Source organism: Osmerus eperlanus, chromosome 13 (genome assembly GCF_963692335.1).
Source record: "Osmerus eperlanus chromosome 13, fOsmEpe2.1, whole genome shotgun sequence".
In the NCBI taxonomy this organism is placed as follows: domain Eukaryota; kingdom Metazoa; phylum Chordata; class Actinopteri; order Osmeriformes; family Osmeridae; genus Osmerus; species Osmerus eperlanus.
The window spans coordinates 6,784,586-6,811,870 of NC_085030.1; the positions used below are offsets into that span (position 1 = coordinate 6,784,586).

At 42.5% G+C, this 27,285-nt stretch overlaps 1 long non-coding RNA gene across 3 annotated transcripts in view; it reads left to right on the plus strand.

The window, feature by feature from the left end:
- Positions 1-590: 590 nt before the first annotated feature.
- LOC134033057 (uncharacterized) overlaps positions 591-27,285 on the plus strand; it is a 56,564-nt gene continuing 29,869 nt past the window's right edge. Inside the window, exons 1-3 of one of the 3 annotated variants that reach the window (XR_009932073.1) lie at positions 591-753; positions 1,331-1,494; positions 26,284-26,751. This is a non-coding gene — a long non-coding RNA (uncharacterized LOC134033057). Of the gene's footprint in view, positions 754-1,330; positions 1,495-8,776; positions 9,394-26,283; positions 26,752-27,285 lie in introns of those variants that run through there. The other 2 variants (XR_009932072.1, XR_009932071.1) reach the window with 2 other exon arrangements.

Consider the following 27,285-nt stretch of genomic DNA (forward strand, 5'->3'; position numbering starts at 1 on the left):
TAAGCTGTATTAATTAATCACTTAAATAGTTTGGCCTTTAGTCACCTCAACAAAACTATAAGAGGGTTTTGGTTTCAAGTTAAAACTTTTTGCTGAGTCAATGCCATACACACACCTCTATGTATTTAGACAGGATTAAAGCTGCACTTGGTGCAACTAAATAAAAGTAAAATAACATTCAAAACATTCAAAACAGTCCCAAATTTGGATTGAACATCCACGTTTTCCTCTAGCATGAGTTTGTTTAGCAGTGGTTTTACAAAAACTGAGGAAAGCCGCCTAGCTGAGAGCGATTGGCTGGTACAGTATAGCTGGAACAGCATAACTATTGGCTGGAAAGTAGCGGGGCCACGCAAAACATTTGAAATTGACCTTGCACTGGCACTGAACTGTCTGTGTTGCTAAACAACTCTCGGAGGGCCTCATTACCTCACACAACGTGTTTATACGGGAGAAAAATAAATAGATCTTACCCACTGTGCGTTTAAGTATGGAGGAAAACGTACAACATTTTACAAATGTAAAAAATAAAAGTTTTAACCCGGAAGAAGTTTATTCAACCATATTTAATCTAGGCTACCTGTTGCATTTTGGCTAAACAAAACATGACAGTCCTGAAAAAGCCGGAACCTGCAAAAAGCGTTGCAACACAGCTGGACAGACTTCTTCGCACGTCTGTTGATTCGCTCCAGTAGACTTCTTTAGGATTGTCTCTGCTGAATTTTTGTCTCGAGCTGTCACCAACACTGACAGGTGAAACTTGCCCTTGGCTTTGCTGCTGTTTAGACAGGTGTTTTTCTAAAGAAAATAACTCCAGTCAGTTTCCACCCCAAATACTCACAACACCAAAGTTCCCAAAATACGCGAGGAAAGAATAATATGACGCAGATAACGGTAAGGCTTTGACAGACTGGCGGCGTAAAATGGGTTTGAAGTCCTAAAATAATTGATCTACCTGGATATGTAGTTAGTTGTGCATATAGGTGTCTTAGTAATGTGAATTGTAGATTGCAAGTAACGCAATGATTAATGTACTAGGAATTTATGCCATGGTTTAACACATGGTTCCCTCAAGATTCTGCACAAGAGGTAGCGTTCTATGTTCTCAAGTAGGGCCTACCCTAAATGGGAATCTCGTTTTGATTCTTCACTTTCCCTGCTTTCTTCGCCCTTCTCACGTGTTTCTCGTCGGTAAACCTGCGATGACAGTCTAAAAACCACACACGACAAGTTAGTAAGAGGCTATGGTTGTGGCCAAAGTTAGTGGGCAGAACGGGGCCAACACCCTACAGACTACCCACTCATTCTCTTCCGTTTTCCACCTGTGTAGTATGCCAGACCCACAGCGTTGAGGGAATTGGGAGGACTGAGTCAACCCCTTGATGAGCTCCAGTTCTGAGGTCCCCATACTGCCTCTGGGCCAGCAGGAGGGGGAGTGACAGGCAAGCAGAGCCCACAGTGGACATTACTGGCATCCCTAACCAGAGGACTGAGGTGAGCCAGAACTAAGTTCCCATGCAAGGTTAGAGGATTACCTCTGGATGGTGTGTGTGTGTGTGTGTGTTTGTATTTGGGGGTGGGCAAGTAGGGAAAAGGATGCAGAGGGAAGGAACTGTATACTGAGAATATTACGTCTGTCAAATGCACAGTGTGGATATTTGGCAGATCTAGCCGGTCTCCACTGTCCCTCCAAGGTGCCGGGTTTCTGGCTGAATAGGGGATTTATTTTAGAGGCAAGGATGTGGGCAATCAGATAGGTCATATTTATAGGCCGCTGGGCTGGTGAAAAGACCAGCCAGAATAAACAAGTTCCAGAGGAAACACAGGGACAAGAAACCTAAGAATCTCCCTCATTTTAACCTTCACAGTCACTACAAACTGAATTTCAAACCAGTGGTTACTGCCCTTTTCTGAAAACAGATATTTGTTGCTGAAAGCATGTCCTTTGTGTACAAATACTCTTGTTTAGGCTTGTGTGGATTTGTTTGTGGATGTATGTGTGTCCATCACAAAGAGAGTACAGTACTGCTCAGGACATCTTATCCCATAGGAAACCATGATTAATGACCAGGGCCTTTTCTGCTCTGATAATGGAGGGCTCCCGTTACTGCAGAGGCTTGTGTGGATTGTGCATTTGATAAAGATCTCCTCCATCAGATGGAACGACAATGATATTATATGTAAAAAGTGACTGTAATTGCTGAACACCTGGGCACTTAACCACTTCTCGGTGCCTGGATCTTAACCAGGGTGGCGTGTCCCAACAATGAGACTGTCGCGGGCGGGACTCTGGTTGGGTGTCGCCACTTGTCCCATCTATAAGCAGAGAAGCACAAAAAAATCATATCTGTGGTTGAAATGTCAGTAGCTGGCCAGATTACATGGTCATTACTCAAATCTGTCTGTCTTCATCTGGTTTGCTTTGTGCTTCATTCCTTATTGTTCGCCCAAGATACAGTGGATCCAAAACATGATACAGAAGCCATTCAGAGCTTTTAAGTGCTATTCATTACACCCCACTGAAAATACAGTTTATCTTGAGAAGGCGCTTTGTGCTTTTTTTTAAGCATACTTCGGGGAATCTAAGGGGAATATTTTCTACTGTACATAAAAGATCCTGCAAAACACAAAAGAAAGGAAATAGTCATGCCAATAGAAAATACTAGTACTCATAGCAGAGGGGAACATCCGTTATGGATTTGAGCAAGCATACTAATTTCATGTTCACTGGTATCTCAACTTACATCCCTTTTTGCTTGTGACAGAGTGGAACATTAGCTCCATATTTTAACTGGAAAATTCATTTGGCATGGTGAGATCTACTAGGAGTTGCCTTTTTCTGAGACACTTCCTCTCTGAACAACACCCGTCTCTGAGGAGAAACAATGGTGTATTGGAAGGGCATGTCAAAAGCGAAGGCTCCTATACTGACAGTAGTGACTGACAGGCCGAGGTGTCAATTTCTCTCTGGGGACCAGCTCTTAAACCACTAAAATGTGTGGTCTGTCTGTCCTATACAACTGCCCACGAAAGATGTAGTAATATCAGTTGATCCACAGGTGTTTTTTGAAATACGGGAATGGGTAATGCTAACGAGATATTGAAGAATGAAGCCTCATATGAGTCAATGGACAATGCTCCTTTATCAAAGTCTGTATTTGAACAATATTGTGAGTGAATAAAGGGTATTGTGAAAGAGAAGCAACTTTACACTTCTTCTTTTAAAACTAAATCCAAGCGAAGGACTAGTATAGTACTAACGGAGACAGTTCATGTTTAAAAGAGGGATTGATGGATATTAATCAAGACGTGTAATATAAAGAGGTCTTAGGTGCATACATCATTACAGTCGACATACTGTGACAGTAAATGTTTTTTCCCCTGTGCTTTGGTCCTTGTTTTGGTAATCAACCAAAATTGCATAACTGTGTTGGAAAACGTAACTGCCCCAGTCATTCTGGGATTCACAAAAGCCTTGACATGATATAAAATGACGTTAGAATGCTTTTCTCTGTCCAACACAATGTGTGCTGTGTGGAAACCTGGAACGTGTGATTCTTTCAGAATATCCATCATACAAGCCTTCCTGCTCTCATGGTACCCAGCACTACTAATCTAAAACAGTGCTCTGTGAGGTCATCACCAGAGTGAAAGAATCATTGGTGGAAATAAAGGTGGTGGAATGGGTCAACTGGCTCTATCCGTTCTCTCTGCTGTTAGTTGTAGGGTATCTGGAGAGGTTGTGGCACAACCTGAACAACGCAAAACTTGTTCGCGTTTGATTTAGGGCCTGCTTTTGTAATGATACGGGCCAACGAAAGACTCATGCTTTTATTGGCTGTTTTCTACAGTTTCATTTTTTGACCTACACTGAAAGTCCACAAAAAGTTAATAATTTTAAAATGTTTTCTTTCTTTGAAAACAGTCTACGTCTAGAGAGAGAGAGACTATAGCATAGTGCATGATTTGTGTGGCTCAACCACTGGAATTGTACATTACTTATTTCGCTCTCTCACGTTCTACCATATGAAATCACTCGTGCTAATTCACTGCTATCTGTCAAGTCAATTTTCATCACAGACAAAGCCATTAGACAACGTGACGACTTAAGGTATCCGTTTGGGACACCAGTCCTTAGTCAGTAGGACAGAGCAAACGCCTCGAGAGAAGAAAGGAGGTCTGGGGATCGAGCTGCCGTACCCAGGCTGTTGTGTGAAGTGTCTGCTGATTGCCAGGCTGTTCGGTGGATGCAGTCGGACAGGGAGGTGAGAGGCAGGTTAATTACTGTACTGAGAGGGGAGGGTGAGATGCCTTACACAGCCCTTTGTGGCCTGCGGTCTTGGATTTCCAGTCAAGGGAGGTGTGAGCAGGGGTGGTGGTGATGATGGCAAAGGTTTAGGCTGCACGGGCCAAGTCCGTCCTCAGGTCACCTCATCGATCATGGGTGACAGGGCGGACACGCCGGTACCAGGTGCAAAACGCACTTGTGCACTCTCATTTTGTACAGTCTTACTGTGCACACACACATACGCTCAGCACACACATACACGCTCAGCACACACATACACGCTCAATAGACACTCTACACACTCAATACACACGCATACACACAAATACACACTCAACAGACACACACGTGCACATTCGCCACACACATTTGTGCTTATGTATAGGCATACCAAACCACATGCAATGTTAAATGTTCATTCTCTTTCACAAACCCACACGCGCAAACGCACATACATGCATACATTTGAGAACCCATGCATAAACATTGAAGTGATCCTCATGGATATTTACATAAGTCCAAACTCAGTAGAAGACTATAACTGCCCAGGGAGGTTTGAATCTCTTCATTATTTATCCAATAGACGGGACTGAGGGGGAGAGTTGATTTACAATGTTCTTATGCTGCCCCAACCTCAGGTCTCTATGGCTAGTATCTGAGTGCCAGGTTTGTGTGTCTTGGGACCCCTATGTTGTCATGGCCGTGTCTCAGTTTATTTTTATGCCCCTTGAATATAGTGAAGTGTTTTTAAGAGTTCATTAAGTAAATGAACAGGTGTTTCCTCTCCGTAAGTCTTCATATACAGCTAATGAGCTGACTTAAGTGTGTTCAAATTATTAGGACATTAGGGACGGGAAATGTACAAAACACACAAAGAAATGAAGTGTGTGTATATGTACCCTGCTAACTAATACAATGTTGAGTTTTCACAAGGCTCCCTTTGGAAAATCAGCATGCTTGTTTTAAATGTGTGTGTTTTCAGTCACTAATCATGTCATTAGTGATGAAAACACTTTTAAAGGATGAAGCAAAGTTGGAAATAATTGTGTTTTTCTTAAATATGCATGGTGACATTTAGGTAATTATCCTTTCAATAGTTTTGGCAATTAAGAGGTAAATAGTTTTGGGGGGGAAATCTGTTCATTTGACCAAATGTTATGGTTTGTCGTGTTTTAAAGACTCATTCATGGTGGGCAGAGTTGACAGAATTGTATTGTTATATGGCTCACACAATGTAAAACATTATCAAACTAACTATGTGCTTCTCTGGTATTTCAACGTGTTCATCTTTGCAAAGAGAGGCCTATAACCATCATAGTATGTGAGCAATAATAAAGAGCTCTGTGCATTGTTGTAAATTGTATATTTATTTACATTTTTACCCTGTGCAAGCAAAATATCTATCTTGGAAGACTTAAATATGTAAAGCAGGGATGGGTTTAATGGAATTTTAGACACTAAAGGAAGAAATTATATATTGTCACTGTAAATCAACGAGCACATAACACAAAAAATCCCAAATTTACTTTGAGGGAACATTGGTAACTTTTCCACAAAGTACTAAGTATTAAATTAAAACAAAGGGCCAAATGTCACTGATGAGGAAACGGAGAGCTTTTGGTTGGCACTCCATCTGTGAACAGTAGCCCAATAATTCGCTTCCGTCACAGTCCACGTCACAGTCCACGTCACAGTCGATGGCTGTGAAAAAGAGAAACTGTGTTGCGCTCTGGGAGGAATAACCTGATCTGTCTGCTAACAAGGGGAAGTGTGAATATGACAAAGCCTCCCCACCTGACACCCTACCCAACAAACAGCCATCTGTCATCATTATAAGTGGAGTCTGATGTGCCGCACTTAAGAGTCGTCCTGAATCTTTTATGTTCCACAACCAATTAAGCTGGGCCAATTATCTTCTGAATAATTGAGTGAAATTTGGAAACCCAACTCCTTATTCATAAGCTGGTCAGTGATAGTGTTTCATGATCAAGGTTGAGGTGGGGGGGGGGGGGGGGGGGACTAGTTGGAGGTACCCCCTGGAGGATTTATTAAGTTATTAATTCATGTGTATATTTTTAACACTACCAATGTTTTATTTCAGCCTGCTCAGTGTTCAGTGCATTCCTCGTTTTTGCTGCCAACTCTTTAGTTATTCATGTCCTCTGTCCCGGACAATAGGCACCTCTCCATACTCCATAACAGATAATCCCCTCAATGCAAAAGTCACCTGTCTCAGGTGTGTCGAGGGTGAATGTCATCTGAAACATTATCGTTGTTATAGACGGCACAAACAATATTTTCTTCCCCCTTTGTTTGTTTGACAGGACTTAACACCACTTACAGCCTTTTCGACAGCTCCTGGAATTATTTTCCCCTGCGTTCTGTTACCGTGTTTGGAAATTAAATCGAGCAGCAGGGGATTTGATGAAACGTAATATTAATTTAAAAGAGTCAACAAAATCTGTCGTATCTGGTGACTAATCCCAAAGCTGGCACTAGGAACAAGGTGTAGGTATTGCCCGTTGGGTGTCCTGTCTCATTATATTTGTGTCACTACTCTCACTAAATCAAATTCAAAAGAGAATTTCCTTAAAAAAGGAATAAATTCCCATCGGGGGGGAAATGTGAACCCGTAGTCTCTAAAATGGTTTCAAACGATGACAAAAGTCTGAGCCCAAGTCATGTAGGTTAAGGGCAGAGAAATGTCTTCCAAACAACTTGGAACATTTACTAAACGTTATGTTGAGTCGGCTAGAAACCCTTTAACAAATTTGCATTCTCAAATCCCTTTATTTGGCACCTAAAATCCATAAAGTCTTCTGACCTTAGTTGATAACATCGGGCTCCGTAAAACAGTTACTGTAGAGTGCATTAAATTCATACAAAATGCATCACTGGGGCAGTAATTTTACCTGGCTTGTCATATTAGGATCTCTCACACAGTGGGTCAACCTGTCTGGCTTCCTTGATTAGCCTATTGACTGGCATCTACCCCGCAGCTGTGAAAAGGGTTTCTGGCTGTGCTAGTGAGCGGCAGGTAGGGTGGGTTAATATTTTATGAGGGACTTGGGATGATCCACAGCTTGGCCTCTCAGAGTGTCTGATACAGGGAACACCCAAACCCTCTGCCATTGTTCTTTCTCTTTCTGGGCCTGCTATTCATAGAGTGAAGGATTGGGTTCTGCACTCCCAGTCTGAGAGTTTCACTGGGAGAGAAACACAATGAAGTCAGAATAACAAAGGTAGTCAAGGCCTTCTCAGTATGATCATCTGAGCCCCTCAAATATGATGACCAGGGTGTGTGTGTTTTATAGAGATGTTCATTTTAATGTGCTTGTATTTAGTGACCAATTCCAATATCCTCAACTATTACGACAAGTTTGTATATTTGTGAGTTATTTGTTCTCTCTGATTCACAAGTTCAAGACACTTGTGGGCCGAAGTTTAACAACAATCGTTTTTTTTTCATACAAAGGCGGTGTGTTTGTACATATCATTAAATGTGTGGTAATGTACCTACCTAACAGCAACAATGTTCTGAAAGGAAAGAAATAGGAAAAATACACAGGGATGATGTATAACTGCTGTTGGATTTTTTAGTTTACACGTGTGGTAGAAGAGTGGACCCATTTGCTCCGCAACTTTATGTTCAGTTTATGTTGGCACTTGTTAAACAGATCTAGCTGCGTGTGTTACAGTGGGCATAATAAGGTGAGAAGTTTCACTGTATGCTATCAACTGAGATCATATGTAATGGTGGTAATGTAGTTGACCCCCAAGAGACAGATTAAACATACGGTATCATGTATCTTGTAGGTGTCTCAAACTGCCTTTCTGTTGATTCACTGGGTTTAGTGAAGGACTTAGAGGTGCTCTCTCTTTATACCATCTTTGGCTGAGTGCCTGAAGGAATCAACAGCGCCAGTCTTTTTTAATGACAGTCAGGCAATCTATGAGGGATTTCTGGCAGGTTGGAAAGAAACATTGAAACCGATCCTCCTCTTTTCCTTGTTCTTTCAGATCTTAATCCGTAAACCATCTTAAACCAGGTCCATCTGGTCATTTCACCCCCTCTTCTCTCTCTCTCCCTCCCTCTCTCTCGTTCTGTTTTTTTCTTATCACTTTCTCTATTTTTCTCTCTCTTTCACTGCCGACAATATTATACCCGAGAGGAACTTCTTACTGGCCTTTTGTTGTCCATAACACTAAACAGATCAGCTCAAAACAAAATGTGATACTCAATATGTGGTTAGTAAACGGCTCAAGGGAGGATGGGTTTACAACTGTAAAAAAAAAATCAAAAAAATCAGTCAATATGTGGAGGGGTTTGAGGGAGGGAATTCATGAGATTTGCACTAAATGATAACATTGACACAGAAACCATTAGATGTCATAAGCTGCCCACACACATGCAGCAGCATGTAGCTCGTTTTGAGGTGTCACTTATTTCTCTCGTCTGTTTCCCCCCCCCCCCCTCCCTTTGCCCAGGAAACATGCTAGGAGAGGGCCGCTCTGCTCTCCTCAGCGCCCCAGCAAAGCCACAACACAAACAGCGGCGGCCATATCGGGCCTCAGCTGCCGACATGTCTGCTCAGCGGCGTATTTATTTAAACCTGCCGCTGGTCCTGGCGGTCCCGCGCAGTCCTCGCCGGGGGCCTCCCCAGCTTGTTTGAGAATCCATTCACACCTGCGCATTAAATTACTGACACTAATGTTACTAGTAATGCTTGGACCAGGTCCCATTTTTTTGGAACCTATAAATCGGCAGGAGCTGGGAAATATAGACACGTTGGAGAGAGAAAACAAATCCAATGAAGGACAGATTCAGACTTGATCGAGAGGAGATGTTGTCAGATAAGCATGACCTTGTCTGTCCTTTTATTTTTGTTTTCATATTTTTCATGTTTGTGTCTTGAGAGTACTTTTTTGTTGTTGTAATCGAATATGTTTAGTGCAATAGGGGTATAATAGAATAATATCATATGTCTCCATAAGGCACACAGGAAATACTTAAATATGAGCGGAGAGTCATATGAGAAAGAACACATGGACTGTTGGTGTAGGACCCCCTTCTCTCCATTCTGTCTCTGTCCAAAGACTGTAAAGCAGAGGATTCAGTCTCTGGAGGGTGGGGTCTGGGGGAGGAGGGGGGCATTGTTTGACTGTTACCTGGTTACCAAGGACTCAATGGCTTTTGAACTTGAGAGGTGTGGAGGCATGAACACCTGTGCAGCCCCCCTCTTGTAAAACGCCTGGATACCTTTCACCTTGTCTCACTCGGCAGCACTCACCGAGGGGCCGAGAAGAAAAGAGAAGGGGGCTCGGAGAAAGGAAAGCATCTGAGAGACGTCTCCTGGCCTGTCACTCAGGGTCAGAGGTGAAAGGTCGGCATGGAGGGGGTATGTCAGGTGTTAAGTGGAGCAGACAGCACTGCGGAGGGGTTGTTTAATGCTTACCTGGCGACCTGCTAACCTGCAGCCAGGTGGGAATACAAAGCAAGGGAGGCTTACTCTGAACTCACACAAACAGGATGGAGCTGAAAAGACTGAGGGGCGAGACAGGGATACAAAATACCAGCAATCCTGTAATCTTGAAACTGCTACTATATTAATGAGTAATAACAGACTAAGTGATAAATACGTATAATAAATATGAGAAGGATAAACCCTGACGGTTCTCATTACTTGCTAAAATCAGTCCCACGTTAAAAACAATTATATATATATACACACACACACAATATAAACCAAATATAGAATAAGGCTGCATTCACGTAGCCTCTTCTCTCAGGTTTCATAATCCCTTCATGTCCGCTGCGTGAAGCTAGTTTAAAACACAAAGGTGTTACATTCAAAGGTTAATCGTGGCATCACTGCACTAATCTGACGCGTCGCTGATACACGATCGCTTGAGTAAATAATCAGCTTCAATTTAACTAGAGTTAACACGGCAGTGACCATGATCACCAGCCTTACCATGAATAGGTTGCTTGGTCGATAACAGAATGGAACCTGGAACCCTCTAGAACTGATGGTAGCATAAAATAGCGTATTTTGTTGCAGTGTGTCTGTTTTCCTGTAAGCAAGCGACACAGAGACAATGCTAATGATGATCTGAGTCGACCAGGCCTGGGGTGTTGGGGGAGAAACCTCTTCACTGGGGTGTATCCTGTCAAAGCCTTTGTTGTAGATGTGGTATTGAGATCCTTGTCCAGCCACTCATTACTTATTGATGCCTCATCACAATGTCTTTTGTTTTGTGGGCACAGCATGGAAACACACGTCCAGGTGAGAAGGTAGCACTTCACTCCAAGTGCGTCGTGGTGTGCTAAGGTTGCTGGTGTGACTCCTCTAGCACTGTGCATGTTTTAGAATGGAGTTACAGAAAGACAGACGTTTTTGACAGAACTAACTTGGATTTCTACTGTACATTCATAACATATCATTCAGCGTCCAATCACTTACGATTATACGTACATTGTTCAAACGGGCCTTTATGTTCTCGCCTGTTGGCTAAACCTGTTTTACATATCTATTTGACAAAATTGTAAACAACTGACACTCATCTAGTAGTGGCAGTTAAAATTACTGGCAGGCAGCTGAACAGTTGACTTTTCAATCTCACTGGATTACAGGTGAGTCATATGGTTCAGTTTTAATGTGAAGCCCATTGACATAAATGTTACCAACGATCGGATCTGTTCTCTGGGGTTTTGGCTAAGTGAACATCTTTTGTTCATGTGATTGTGGCCCCTCTCTTTAAGTTCTTCAGATCAGGAAATGGTTAAACAAGGCTAATTACCCAGTATTCCCTGCAGTGTGCGGCCCTGGCATGCCGTCTGTGGTTGAAATGACAGGAGTCATGCCCTCCGGGGTCCACGGATCAATTAGAAGGCCTCTCACAGTTGGCCATTTTGGAAACATTAGACATGCTAAATACAAACATCTCTTTCAATTCTCACTGTGTCCCTTCCCCCCTCTCCGCTCCATTGACTTGATAGAATTGTTTAGATTAATACAGTTGCTTCAGGATTTCACGAAGTGGAAACTAATTTAGATTTACTTAAATAAGCTAAACGAATAAAAAACTGTTTTTAAAACTGAAATATGGAATGCTAGAGATATTATTTAAATCAAAACACACTTAAATGTCAGAGATACTAGGCAGTTTGTAAATAAAACGAGAGAATAAATGACTTAGAAAGGAATATCAAGACATACATAAACAGAGAAGCACTGAATTGTGTACATTTTGACTTCACACACCCCAGTAAAAGTTATTCCATTGAGGCTGTGAGAGCGAGACCTCCCTCGGAGCCCCTTACCCCAGTGGCCATACTCCCCCTGCTGCTGTCCCTGTGTAAACACAGCCCGGGAGGGGCCTAGGCCGGGGCTGGCCTCCAGAGCCTGACTGGGTCTTCAGCCACGGCCAGACTGGAATGGATGTGTATATGTATGTGTTGATCATTTTAGTAGATCACGAACATAGTTGAAAATATAAAAGATTAATGATAAAGATTAAATATATGTGATTATACATTGAGGACATTTTATTGTACAACACATAACAACTAAAGATGAGATATTTTTATTTATTATGGTTGTAAATCTAATGTTGGATGGAAGAAGAAAAAATCATTGAATATTTGAAAGAAGCACATTCAGGAGAAGTTTCATGAATATTTTAGATTTTGTGAAGATTTGTATGGAAAAGTGTGGGGAGTCTTGTGTCACACCTTCCACAATTATCTTTTATAAGAGCTGTCTTTTGAAGGGGGGGAACAAAAACACTCAAATCTACTCCTCAGCAACGAAATTAACCTGTCATTGCAGTGTCTGCTTAAACCCCACACGCGTACAGACAAAATAGACCATTTTGAGTTCAGAGTTCTGTGTAGATTTCAATTACAATTTAACAGACTGCCTTCTATTGCATGGTGTCTATTTCACGGGCTGAAGTAACAGGTCACAACCTTGTGATCTATAAGTGTCTGACAGGTGCTTGTTAGACATGATTAAAAAACGTACAACCAAACACCGTCCGCCAATACAAAACACACCTGGCAGTCACAAGCTCTAAATCACTGCCCTATTGGACCTGTCTGTGACTCATACTGAGTGGAAATTTAAGCTGACAGACAACATTTCAAATAAATATATTTCTTCTCCTTTTTGTTTTAAGATATTATAGTAATTTATATAATTGTTTGAAACAAGTCCACTTTTCCTAATTCCCACCTGTGTCCTTGACAACAGGGTCACACAGTGCCCTGTCTTGGCAGCTGCTCCAGATGGTGAAGAGAGAAAGGAGGAGCGAAAGAGAAAATAGAAAGAGAGGGCCTACCTCAAGGTCAATTGAGAATAAGAGTTATTTTCCTGCCTCGTGAGTTTGGTTCTATCTGTCCTTTACAGCATAAAACAAGCCAATTCCTTCAGGACAAATGAGTGAGGGTTGGATAGGAGGTAGAGAAGTCCTTACCTGTTTCAAATTGTTTGAAATCCTAATTGAGCAGAGCCCTTGGTAAATCCGGGGGTGTTTAGGACCAGGCCTTATCCAAAGGAGCAAGACAACTATCTCCAGCCATCTTTCTGCAAGAACAGGAGGTAAGTTCAGACACTCGGATGAAGAGTTCTATGAATGCTTAACAAAGAAAGCACACTGAGGTGTTGCAAAGCAAAAACTAGCGACATTTGCCGATCGCAAAACATTGGTCAGTTAAATTAAATATTTACTTTGTTTTTAAATACATATGTCAGATTCAAATACGTTTTCTCCTCAAAAAGTCAAACTTTCTGTGCTTGGGAACGTTTTTAAAATGTTGCAGAATATTCTATGCAAGTTTACAATTGACTATTACCTGAGCTAGTAGTACCTGAGTAGTCTGATGATGGTTCTTTAACCAGATATCAGGAACATTTCAGACAGAACTTGGGGTCCTAACAAGAATGGGACTTTAATGGTGTAAGTAGGTGTCAGAAAATATTCCATAAATAAACATTGCATAGCTAACTCAACCCACGCACACACCCGTTAAATTAGGTCCTTAAAACAACACTGACGCCGTTTTAGTGAGCCCAGGGGCGAGGGAAACCAGAATAGTATATGCTCTCCAGTGACAAAGCACTTGAAAGGTAACATAATAGGGCATGCTCGCAGAGATATAGCAGACTACACAGTCTTATACGTAAGACTTTTTTCAACCCTTCTCTCTGTCAGTATCCTCTCACCTAAATGCAAATCTGGTTCTTATCTTGCGAAAAAGTCAAATGTAACCAAACAAGCACAGGGAAAAAGTGGGCACTGGTCTGCACGTGCTCATTCCCCTAAGAGGCATGAAAAATAAGCAGCGTTCTGGACTGACGACATCGAGGGCTCCACTGGGCATTACTGACTTGCAGCTCCTGCCAGGGCAAGCGGGAAACTTCAAGAAACGTTGAGTATTTTATATTTTTACGTTTAATTAAAGAATAACCAGTATACGTTTTATAGATGTTTTACTTACATTACAACATGTCAGTATATGACTGAACAGAGTACACTATTGAATAACAAACTTTTCAAATGTAGAAACTTGTCAAAGCCCATCAAGGTCATAATCATCACCAACGTGTCCTCAGCACCTGGCAAAATACACCTCCATTCACACTTCATCCCTTCTGGACTTGTCCCTAGTATTGGCACAGAAGCAAGGCCACAGGACGAGGAGGGAAGCAGGCCTGGCAGGGGTTAAAAGCCTGAGTGTCACAGTACAACACACTGCCAGCTGCCGGCAGCTTTGATATACTAAGACTGGATGATGCTTATTTGATCGTTTCATTAAAGAATTTGGTCTGGGTGTCAAAGAGGTTCCCTATGTCTGTGATGCTGCTATTAAGCTCAATTACAGCTGCCAGAGAGAGAGTGAGAGAGAGAGAGGTAGAGAGAGAGAACTGAGCTGTGTCTGTGAGCCCCTTTCAGCGTGGCCGTTTGAGAGCCACTGAGAGTCACAGAAATTGCTATTCATAACAGCTAATGGCTTATGAATTAAGTTTTTCCCCTAATTATTCATAATCACACACATACACGACACATGCTTACTGAAAAACAAAAATATAAATCAGCAAATCGGTCCCAATAAATTTTATAGCAGAGTTCTTGGGGAAACAAATTATGTCTTTAAGCTGTCAATATAATTGATACTTGTTTTAGTAAATCATATAGATTTGACTGGCATCAAGTAATAGAAAATACTGACAATTAAATAATTAGAATGATTGTAATAAGCCACAATGAGCATCATTTGCTTAAAATAGTTAAATCCATTGACTGAGTCGGTGTGGAAAATGCCAATATGAGGCTATTATTTAAAATTTCCATCTTAAAAAAATTGTCCATATGACGTATATCCACACATACGCACAAAATTCTCTTTGAAACCACTTTCAGATTAGATGTAATAGAGATGCCGGGAAATGTGTAACCAGAGGAATGTCAACCACATGTTTAAAAATAAATAGGCCCGTGAGAGTTGAAACAAGGGCCAATAAGGTTAATCAAACCTAATTTCATCATGCTTTTGTGCTTTGGTCCGCCAACATTTTTCTTGTCATGTTATTATTCTGGTGTTCTGCTGCACAGGCTACAGTAATCCTAACTGGGAGCCTGCCACACTGAATTAGCTGCAATGTGGAATAGCATAAATATATGTATGTTTCCCCATCTTTGGCACTTTGTTTTTCCTTTAACAAGTAGGGATGGTAATGTTGTTGAAACACACTTTTTGTCATATTTGCTGATTCAATTCAGATCCTGATAGAAACCAATAAATCTAAAGGTTAGACAGTAAAATTACATAAATTGAATATCTGTAGATGTCGTACATGTACTGTAATAAACATGACCAATCATTTAGTTCAGACCAAACTTCATTATTGGACGGCATTCGTACCGAACGAATGCAGTGATTGAACTGGCTACTTGTCTGCCTATGTACCTACCTCCCAGCATTAGTCAGGCAGCACGTTCATGTGTTTTGGAGGAGTGGCTTTGAAGGGAGAGGGTGGGAAACTTTGGTTTGAATCCTTTCTAACTCAAGCCAAAATTGCTTGGTTTGTAAAACTTACCGATCTTGCCTTTAACTGTACTTGTGTGTAAGATGCACAATGTAAGATAAATTAGTTTGTTGGTGGTGGAGGATAAGATATGTGATCAGTGACACACATTTCTTTACATGCAAAGTAAATGGTTAAACTTCCTCTGCCTCATATATAATTTCACTATCATTTTTGGAATAGGTAAGAACAAAACAGATTAAAGGAAGGCAAGAAAAGCAACAGAAATGCACCATTTGGTTTATCTGCACAGAGAGTGGTGTCTTTGGCATGACTTGATCTCAGGAAGTGTTAAACCTCTCAGACTGTGGGCGGGGAAATGACAGGATTCCCTCAAGCTCCCCTCCTACTGGACACCTCTGTAGTCTGTCTCTGCAGAGAGAAACATCATATTAATACATAGTCCCACATCAAACTGTCTCTACTTCCCTCTTTGGTGGTGTTGCGTTTCAGAGCCCTCAATGGCTCAGTCTCTTTTGCCAGAAAGAATCCTATCAGTGAAATCAAAGGCGATTACACAGCTCACTAGTCATTTAGGATTTCTGTGGCTGCAGTAAGTATGTATTGCAGGCCGCAGCCCCAAAGTCTCTGTTTATTCAGTGAAAGTGCTCTGTAATTTATTTAAAATAATCTATTTTAACAAATAAAGAGGTCATTGAGTGAGCGCATTGCTGCAGGCGCACATTTAAATACCTCTTTAAGAGTCGCTGGCTGACAGGCTGGCTAGCTGGCTGGGTGGACACAGGGGCAGGCCTCCTGCTCTGAACAAAGTGATTCACCAAATTTGAGGAGCGGGATCGCATAGCTAGCTGGGGTTTACTTAGCCCCTGGTGAACTCTGGAGGAAAACTCAACATTGATCACCGAGATGAACTTTTTCCTCTTCTAATGGAGACTGAGGTGTTTGATTCTCTTCCAGAGCGCTTATTTGAAAAAGGGGGGGTGGTGGGGGGGCTGTGGCCCGGGAGGACGTTTGAGTCTGGATTAAATATGACTGATAGGATCACAAGGAGACCCTCTCAGAGATTCAGAAGGACTTGAAATAGAGCTGTTTTTCCTCCCCTGCATACCAGAACATCTCCCCGCTCACTCGGTTTTCTGTGGTGGAGCGCAGTAGCTCAGGTGTTCTGTATCTACAGTATGTCAGTCTGTCTGATGGGAGTTGAGCGTACCACATAGGTGGACACATCAAAGACTCGGGCCCAAGCAGCTGGAAGAGGCCTATAAATGGAGCCAAAGTGCTCAGTGCTTTATTTGGGCTTAATTTCGCTTGTATTTGTTTGCTCTTTTAACATAACTTTATACGCTGCAACTTGCAGAGCTCTCTGTTTAACTCTTAGCCTTTCACTTTGCTGTGCAAAAATGCCTCATGTTAGAATAGATGCTAGATTGTTCAACCCTGTCGATAAATTCTGTTACTCAGAAAGTGCACAGCACATCAACAACTGCATACTCACATGAATATGTATTAATTGCCGGATTGAGGAAAGAAGACAGACATTTCACCAAATTTCTGTTCAAAAACATCTGTCAGCCATGATTGGCACCCGGGGCTATAAGTGGTCGGCGTGCAATGAGACTGGTCTATTAAAGCCAAAGAAAACCAGGTTTTGTCTAACCACCATTTCCTAGAGTAACCCAAATTTAAGGAGACACGATAAGAATGGGAGAAGCCCAACTGTGATTACAAAATGTGGTAATTTCTCATAATGTCCTTATGGGGTATGCGCATGGCTATTGGAATATTATATGAGTCATCTCATCTGACAAACATAAGCGTTCAAGTACACACGTTCACTTATGTGGATCTAACTCCACAGAGGGGTTATTCTTTGTCAACCATGCTCTGCTATCTGTGTGCCCAGCACTGATAGCTGATAGCAACTATCCTGACTAGAGTACAGTGCAGTCTCTATTAGTAGAGACTGCGGCTAGGGTCAAGCTTAAGGGGTTGGGCTGATGGATTACTTTACTAATGATTTTGGCCGGGGAGCGAGCTTGTTTTAAAGGGCACACATTCAGGCAGTAAGTTTAAGTTTCATACAATGTTTTGGATGGGAGGGGATGAGTGTGGGGCTCCTCTTCACAGGCTCAGCTCCTCAGTGATTATTTAATGTACTTGTTTTACAAACCAGTTTTAATCTGCAGAGCAAAGAAACAAGGAATTAAATCTCCAAAGCAAATTTTAAGGGGTGGGGGGGGCGGGGGAAACCAAACACTATTTTTCACTAGACACAACTTGCAAATTGAATAGAAATCGCTTTCGATCGCACGGTGCTTCATAGATGGACAGTTGGGTGTAAATGAATATCCTGGTGCAGAATCGAGGTGTTTGCCCATACCAACAGAGTGGGATGTCCGTACCGTTGAAGCCCACCCAGAATGCAGTGTTGTGGGTTAACGTGCCCCTCAACCTCCCACAGGGGCAGGAAGGTCCTGTGTCCACATATCGAACAGGCCTGTCACTCACAGCAGGGGAGATGGGGTTCCATACCGGGGTCAACACTTATGTTCTCCAGCTAAGAAAGCAAGGCCCTGTCTTTCAGAAGGCAGCAAGGGGCTCAACATCGTAGCCTTTGTGTTGCAGTCAGAGAGGCAAATCCATAACACTTTTCACCGGGATTTAATATTGGGATGTTCTTCAATATCAAAATGAGAGAATTTAAGTTCAAATGTCTTTTTACAAGATTACATTATTTTGGGGTTAGATTTGTTTTATATTTCAGAAACCGTACCTGTCTCTTTAAACTAGGTCCTGCTTGTGCCAGACCTTTGAATCTGACCTGTGTGTAGTCATGATACTCTGACATGAATCTGCCTGGTGTCAATTTGTGGTTGAAGCTTTGAACCTGTAATTAGGTTATTGGTATTAGCATATGTAACACTTCTGATCCAAGCTCAAAGACATAAAAGGCAGGGAGTAGGAAAGCCGGTGAGATGGGCGCGTGTTTAGACCGGTGTCACCTCTCCACCTAATTTGCCACTGGGGCCATGCTTCTTCTGGTGTGGGGTTTCTTTTAAGTGTCTAATGCCTGTGGATGATCGCCCTCAGAGCATAACAGAGAGGTCAGTGTTTAGGGTGGAACGTGTGGAGGAGGTGTGGGGCATCTCCCTGTCATTCACGGCTCGCTCCACTGAGCCCTGATGACCTTTGCTCACCCCCAGTCTTGCACCCCAGAGCATCGGCCACTGAGTGAGCAGTATGAGTCTAAAATGTGCTACTCTGTCCGTCAGGAACTGGGGGTTGTGGGCAGCTGAATTGGTGTCACCAGACATTACAAATTAGCCATCTGAGGTGCATAAGAAAGGTTAAGATAACTTTCAAAGTGGAAAAATTGGGCAGTTGACTTCAAACTGATTCTGACTAGGGCTGTGGTCTATTGGTCACCTGGGGCAACAAATAGCTGACATGCACAACCTCCCTTCACTTCCTCTCAATCTAATTAGTTTCTCTCCTTTATCTCCTAGCGAGGGTAGGACTTGGATTTACTCTTCCTGTTTCACCTTCTAGTGCACCTTATCCTCATTTCTCCACAGGCATCTTTCCCCCCGACACACAAACGCACACACACAAACACATACACACGTGCGCACACGTACACAAACACATGTGCACACATGCGTGGACACACACACACACCAGCCATCTGTTGATAATTACTGCTCAGTCTCAGCAGAGAACTTGTGATATTTAATATTTCCTCACCACTTGAACAAATAAGCTATAATAACTGCAAGGTACTTGACCACAGGAGTAGAGATGTGCAGCATGAAAGAAACTGTGTGCACTTTGGCCAAAGCTGTGTTGTTAAACTTTCCATAGAATTTCAACCTCGACATATATATATATATTTATAAAAAGCTTTAAAATCCACCACCCATCTACTCCACACACCCCACAACCACAAAAACGTAAACAGTGAACAAACACTATAAATCATGGTTTAAAAAATAATAATATTAATAGTTGCACAACACACCAATACACACACCTACTCTCTCTCACACATCCACACAAGCAGTTGATGCGTTTCAAAGGTATTACAGTGCTGCAGAGCATCAGGAGACATTCACAAAAAACTCATTAACAGTCCTTTACAAAGCTGCCTTTGTGACCAGCCAGACCCTTTGCCACTCTCCTCTGCTTTCTCTCTCTCTCTCTCTCTCTCTCTCTCTCTCTCTCTCTCTCTCTCTCTCTCTCTCTCTCTCTCTCACGCTCACGCTCACGCTCACGCACACGCACACCAATGGCTTGTTGGCAAAGCACACAAACAGTTGGTACAAGGTGACTTGACAACCCTGCTGTCTGTTGGCTGACAGGGTCGAATTCACCATTGAAAGTGAAAGTAATCCCCATTCATAAATCCCAGGTTGTTCCATATCTTAATACCAATCAGTTGAAGGCACCGAGCCAAAGCCCCGCAGTGAGACAACAGGTTTATGACCAAGGTCATAAACCTGCTGCACACACAACACACTGGGCTCTAATGCCTTAACCACATGCATCCAAACACTGGTTCCTCCTTCGATGGCCGCCGCCCACGCGAGCTCCATGAGCTGTGGAGGCGGACTGAGGCCGCACGGCTCGACTCCCTGCAGGCAGGAGAGTGGAGGCGCGTGGGAAGAGGGCAGACACACACTGGGACCCCCTCGCAGCAGGCTGCCAGGGACCACCAGGGCAAGACAGAGATGGAATGACACGCTACATTCTAAGCCCGGTTCCCTAGGGACTCGTAGAGAGAGAGAGAGAGAGAGAGAGAGAGAGAGAGAGAGAGAGAGAGAGAGAGAGAGAGAGAGAGAGAGAGAGAGAGGGAGGGAGAGAAAGAGAAATAGAAAGATATGTTTGCAGAGAGACGGAGACTGACATGAATTGCTATTTTCCATAACCATTATTAATAAATGGTGGTCCCTTCTGCTTATGACACATCAGTTCCTCCAGGGCTGAAAGCCAATCACGAGTCATGAGCAGTAAGCCCTGAGGATACAGCCTCCGTGATGGATGACACCAAAATAAGGATCTGGGCAGAGGGCGGGAAACATCTCATTACCAGGGGGGTAGGCTCTAGCTCATGATGTCCCGGAGGAGTTTTACACCGCTGGCCTAGTGAATTGGATAGTGTGGGGAGAGGTGCACGGACAGACCAGAAGTGGCACCTTTGCCAACCACAGCATGTGGCTGGCCTCCCCACATGCATTTTGCCACAGCCCTATCACATAATCAAGCCCTTCTCGTACCCTTGCACTAAGAAGACATGCATACGAGTACATCTCCCCCTAATTTATTGGCTTATAAAAAGAGTTCTGGTCAGATTTTTGCGTCTCTAAAAAGCCTTGGCTGGTTTTCCCCCACATAGTGCTCCATTCATCACCCCAGGAGCAGGGAGACCTACTGCTCTTACATTTCCTGTACTTGAAGTGGCAGACATCCAGGAGTTGGCACAAATGAAAAAAATAGTACCGGAATGAATTACTTTTCCTGGCATTTCTTTCTTATTTTGAGCAGCAATTTGTAATTGATAGAATTACTATTGGCGATTACCTGATCTTGGTCTTGTTCTGGTTGCAGATTTCACAGATGTGACTTTTTCTCCATCCTACTTCCTGGATGGTGGAGTGACCTTGTGGTGCTCCAGCTCTCCAAACACTCTTGGCCCTGGTGGTGAATTTGGTGTTAGTGATACATAACTCTTCCTGTCATGTTGAAGGGGAAAGCCGCGATTCTTTGCCCTGGACTCTCACACTGCATCACTGTATTTATCCTGTAGTGGAAGACTGCCTTAAATGCTCAAGGATCATACTAACTTGTACAGAGGTTCTTATGGGTTCTAACTTTTATTGGGTTTTCATAAGATAAAAAAATATGGTGGGCTCTTTCAGAAATGTAGCTCAACTGGACATTTGATAAAGAGATGTAAGTAATTGAAGGTAACTAGTTGACTTATTGTAGTGTATAAAACTTTCTTTTTAAGGACAAGATATACAACTTCAGAAAGTACAGTATTAAAACCTCTTCCCTTTTCCCACATTTTATTTATGTATAGACTTAATTTAATCTACACACAATTTCCCATAATGACTAATTGAGAGAAGAAAAGAAAATTGACTTTTCGAAGGGACTATAGAAAGTGACAGGAGTACTATGACAATGAAACTAGCTTAATCTGTCTGGGGGATCTATTAAAAACAGTGTAAGAATTTATTTTACATTTATTTTGAGTGAGCCAACCATTTTAAAAGCAGCTTCTTGAGGTTGCTATCCAGGAACTATGTAAGTTGGCTTACTTCAAGATTTATTGTGCACGTAGTGCACTGTTCAATTTTTCTTCAGACAGCCACACATTTGACACAAAAACGCAAATGTGATCAGGACTGTTTTTTATCTAGTCAAAACACAGAGAAATTATCGTTTACAGCAATATTTTCTTCAACGGTCATAGCTGCGGCTACTTACTGTGGATGCAGAAAGGAACCAAAGTTTTTTGAAAAAGGGCTATGAAAAAGGAGCTTTTGATAGAACGAAATGCACCCAGCTGTGAGCTGGACCCGACACATGTAATGTATAAATAAACTTGCATCTTGTGCCAAGTTTTTAACAGACCTCTGGTTAAACTGAGTATTTTATTTTAGATAAAAAATTTCCACTTACAGATTGGGATTTTAGTTTTTAGAATAATAAAAAGTGAACAAGTCAATCATTTGAGGGTCAAATCAAGGTATAGAAGGTGCATGTTCGAAAATGTCAATAAAGAAAATCGTTGATGTTTAATAAAATGTATGAGCTGATAAATATACTTCGTTTCCACATTTGCGCAAGAAGGCAGCAGGTGTTGAGAAACATCCAAGCAAACCTTTTTTATCAGTCATTTGAAATACATTCCTAAACCTGACCATCACACATAACTTGTTTTCTTTTTCAGTGCAGTCAATCATGAGCTTTGACATACAAAAACAGACTGAGACACTTAGCAAAGAAAACCTCATTTATAACACGCTTCAGTGCATATATTACACATATTTAAGAAACACTTTTGAATGTTGTGGTACTGCTTTGAGAGGCACTTGAGCGAATGTTTGCTTTAATTAATGAAATGGAAATGGCCATTAAAATTAACACTTCAATTATCTTTGGAAACAGAGCTTTCCTCGTGTGGGCTAACTCAACCTCTTAGACTGGTTTAAGAAAAAAAAAGAAGCTGAACTACTTGGCAAAAGGAGTACTTCAACAACATGAAAGGGTGTTAAGAGCATTGCCTTTCATGAAAGGGTGCGTTGCAATACTTTTTTTCTTTAGTTTACTCCACGCTGGCTGCCTTTTAAGAGTGATAGAACGCAGGTTTCCTCCTCCATTCATAGACTGTGGGTCTTGGACGCCATCTACGACATGAAATATTTGTGTGGGAACATCATCGTGGCTTGGATATATTGGCGATGGCAAGGCTGTATAAGGGCTTCCCTATTAGGTGCCGTGAGATGAGGGGTTCTTTTTAGCTGACGCCGGAGGCCCTGTGAAGCCCATGTTGATTGCATGGTCAATGTAATGTTCTGGCTGGGCAGACACAGGCTGTGTTTGAATAACAGCCATGTTTCCTTTACCCGTGTTGGGAAACGTACGATGACGGTTGTGTGCGTGTGCGTCCACACGTGTTTGTCTCCGTGTGTGTGTGCGTGCACTCATGTATGTGCGTGTGTGTGCGTGCGTGCACTCATGTATGTGCGTGTGTCACATGCATGTCTGTAGCTAGAGACATTACTCTGGTCAGGTGTGGACATTACCCTGGTCAGGTGTGGACATTACTCTAGTCAGGTGTGGACATTACTCTGGTCAGGTGTGGACATTACCCTGGTCAGGTGTGGACATTACTCTAGTCAGGTGTGGACATTACCCTGGTCAGGTGTGGACATTACTCTAGTCAGGTGTGGACATTACTCTGGTCAGGTGTGGACATTACCCTGGTCAGGTGTGGACATTACTCTAGTCAGGTGTGGACATTACTCTGGTCAGGTGTGGACATTACCCTGGTCAGGTGTGGACATTACTCTAGTCAGGTGTGGACATTACTCTCGTCAGGTGTGGACATTAACCTGATCAGGTGTGGACATTACTCTGGTCAGGTGTGGACATTACCCTGGTCAGGTGTGGACATTACTCTGGTCAGGTGTGGACATTACCCAGATCGTCAGGTGTGGACATTAACCTCATCAGGTGTGGACATTACCCTGGTCAGGTGTGGACATTACTCTGGTCAGGTGTGGACATTAACCTGGTCAGGTGTGGACATTACTCTGGTCAGGTGTGGACATTACACTGGTCAGGTGTGGACATTACTCTGGTCAGGTGTGGACATTAACCTGGTCAGGTGTGGACATTACTCTGGTCAGGTGTCGACATTACCCAGATCTTCAGGTGTGGACATTAATCTGGTCAGGTGTGGACATTACCCAGATCGTCAGGTGTGGACATTAACCTCATCAGGTGTGGACATTACCCTGGTCAGGTGTGGACATTACTCTGGTCAGGTGTGGACATTAACCTGGTCAGGTGTGGACATTACTCTGGTCAGGTGTGGACATTACACTGGTCAGGTGTGGACATTACTCTGGTCAGGTGTGGACATTAACCTGGTCAGGTGTGGACATTACTCTGGTCAGGTGTCGACATTACCCAGATCTTCAGGTGTGGACATTAATCTGGTCAGGTGTGGACATTACCCTGGTCAGGTGTGGACATTACCCTGGTCAGGTGTGGACATTACCCTGGCCTCTCCATAGTTGACTTCTTGGTGAATCCTTGGTGAAAACCTCAACATGTCTGGCTCGTTTGTCCCTTAGTTCCAACTGGTAAGTATAAGTACATTGTACTAACACTTATGTATAATAGTATATAACTGTACCCCACACAGAGTTGTGGGGTACAGGTAAATGTTTCCTATGGTTTTTTACACTACCCAAATGTAGAGTAACATGTGAATCCCCATGTACTGCAAATACTAGTAACTTTTTACGGATTCATATCTGTGCTCATAATATGTACAAACGAAATCTACTGAAACGTGGACGCAGTGGTCATGATGGTTACAGTGGAGAACAGAGGAGAGGAAGCACTACACACATGCTGAACAATTTGACTTTGCTCTGAAGGATGTTGCATTGAATCAATGTCAATGAGGCATTCAGCATGACAGGTAGTGCTATGTTCTAACCCCTGCACTAATCCTGCGTGCTTTAAAACCAAATGCCTTCAGTCTCATCTGCTTTGCTCAAGACATTGTGTGACCATTAGCTGGGAATTATGTTTTCCACATGCAAGATTCCACCATACGACAAAGGAGAAATGACATCCTTAATCTCTAACACACTGGATTTGTTTTGGAATTAGTGCAGTGGTTTGAGCTTTAGCACGACAAAAGAGACCTTTCATGAAGGGAGTCCTGTCATTATTACCTCAACACTGTTATTTCTGGTCAGGATCAGAAGAGCAGTCACGCCAAATGCAACAATGCAGAAAAGTATTCCTATTGTTTGCCACGCTATGGAGGAATAGACTCAAACATACTGAAAAGTGTAACGTTTAAACTTCTTTCTTCTCCCGAATTCATTGCATTTAAGATCGCCACATTTAAGATTAATAGTAGGGTAACATGATACAGTAGTTTCAAATAACTTTTTAATCATTTCAAAAAAGAGTGTGCTTTGTAAGCATTAGCAGAGATGTCTCATTAAGATGTACAAGGTCCCACGTTCCCCATCTATGGTCAGGTTATTTATCACCCTCGCAGGCAGGGCCAGGCCCACAGGAAGTGAAGCATAAGTGAAACAGGAAGAGTAGAAGGTGGACGGTCTGATCCCCAACATGTAAATCAAGCTTCTTTTATGAGGCTGGCCACCCTGGAAGATGAAGTGCACTTGTTGTGAGAGAAAACAGTGGAGAGGTACACATGTCATAACATTGACACCTCGGAGGGGGTCGGCTGGGAGCCATACCAAACCGTCCTCGGGCCATGGCTCCCAAGTGCCCTCTTGGCCTCAAACACCACCACCAACACACCACCCCCAACCCTCTAAACCCCCAAATTCATCCCTCCTTTGCTTCTTCCATCCCTCCCTCGCTCCCATTTCTCTCCCACCTTCCCTCCCTCCACTTCTCCATCTCTCGCTCTCTCTCGTCTTTAAGAGTGATCCCCAGCTTCTGTCCTCCAAAACACTTTCTCCGAAAATAAACAGAGGGCCTAGGTGGTCCTGTCAGGGATGCCGTCTTCATAGAATAACCATCTACCACAGGAATCTCTAACCAACACTAGCTGAAAGTCTGAATGTCCAGCACACTCACATATTCCCTCAGAGTGGCACACAGGACACACTCTTAATTGTCAGACCCTTAGACTGTTAGACTGTGATTGCATTGCAATTGTCAGACCCTTAGACTGTGCAACATGTCACCCTACTAATAGTTAATTGGCCAAGGTACAGTTACTTGAGGATGCTATAAGAACAGAGCAACCAGCCAATATCAGGGCACCTTGCCAAATCACCTAGCACTACCAGTCAAGCATTATTGAGCTAGCGTTATCACAGTGAAAAGGAGCATACATGACATCTTAAAGTATGTGTTATGTGGCACTGGAACGGCCTCTAGAACCCTCTAACGGCCTCTAGAGCCCTGGAACATCCAGGGTCGAGTCTTAAATGACCTCATGGCATGTCAATAGCATGCGTGTGTGTTGGTGGCGGCAGAGGGCAGAGTGGGAACACGGTGCTGTTTGTATGGAAACAGTTTGTCACATTTCATTAGTTACATTAGCCCACTTCACGCACTACAGGCATGGGTTGTGTCTAGTCCCAGTGCGGCTTTGCCAGAATTTAAACAAATATTACGGAAACACTTTATTAATTGACCTTTTCACTACAGGTTACCCCCGTGTCTTGTTTTTGGAGGCCTTTGTTTTCATCACCATTTACAACGGAGCCTGGGTGATTTAGTGCTGTTGTGGCTGATATAATTGCAAGTGCACCAGAAGTGTTCACAGGAAGTCGAATGTTTACCCCGAGTGTGTGACAGGAGTCGAAGAGATGGCGTGCATAATGGGGTTTATTTACGTTCACACTTACTTACCCTGGCCAGTGTCTGGAACCCTAACTAGGGGGACACGTTCTTCAGGGAAGACGTCATGGTGCTGAAGCTAATAGGAACTGTGTTCTCAGCCCCCACGCTCAGTCAGAAGGATTATTCAAATTGAAGGAGCAGGCTGTGGAATAAAAGTGAGATCATAGTCAATCGTTGTTCAGATACCGCCATCGCAAAATCAACACCTTCGTTTGTGGTGCCAAATAAAAATGATTTTTGCATGTTGTCCTTTCAGAAATATGTTTAATGATTAATAATTTTATATTTACTCCCATTTATTCCCTTAAAATTGGCTGCATTTTTTGTTAACCATTTAATATTGCATTGTAATATCTGTTGGATTTGCTGGCATCACTGCAATAACAACATTTTAGAAGAGAAGTAGAATGAAAAGTGTCATTTAAACATATCATTACAGTAATGTATCATAACGTTTAAATCATGATGTATTTCTATCAATATTATTGGAGAGAATAATGACAGGTCAACTGGTCAAATTGAAAAATATAACATTTTATTGTTAATATAGCATTAAAAAATGATAAATTCTGTAGTATTAGTTTTCCATCCCACTCTTATTTGTGCAATAATATATTATGGATTTTAAATGAAACATTGACATAGTCCAACAGTATGTATTACAGAATTAAAGCAGTCAGTGTGTCTAGAGATATATTTATGCTGGGCTGTTTAACTTGGCATCACTCTGTTGATAATTTATGACACTGCTGGTGTCAATCTGCCATCACCTTCCTCATAAAAGGCCTCCCAATCATGAAAATAGTC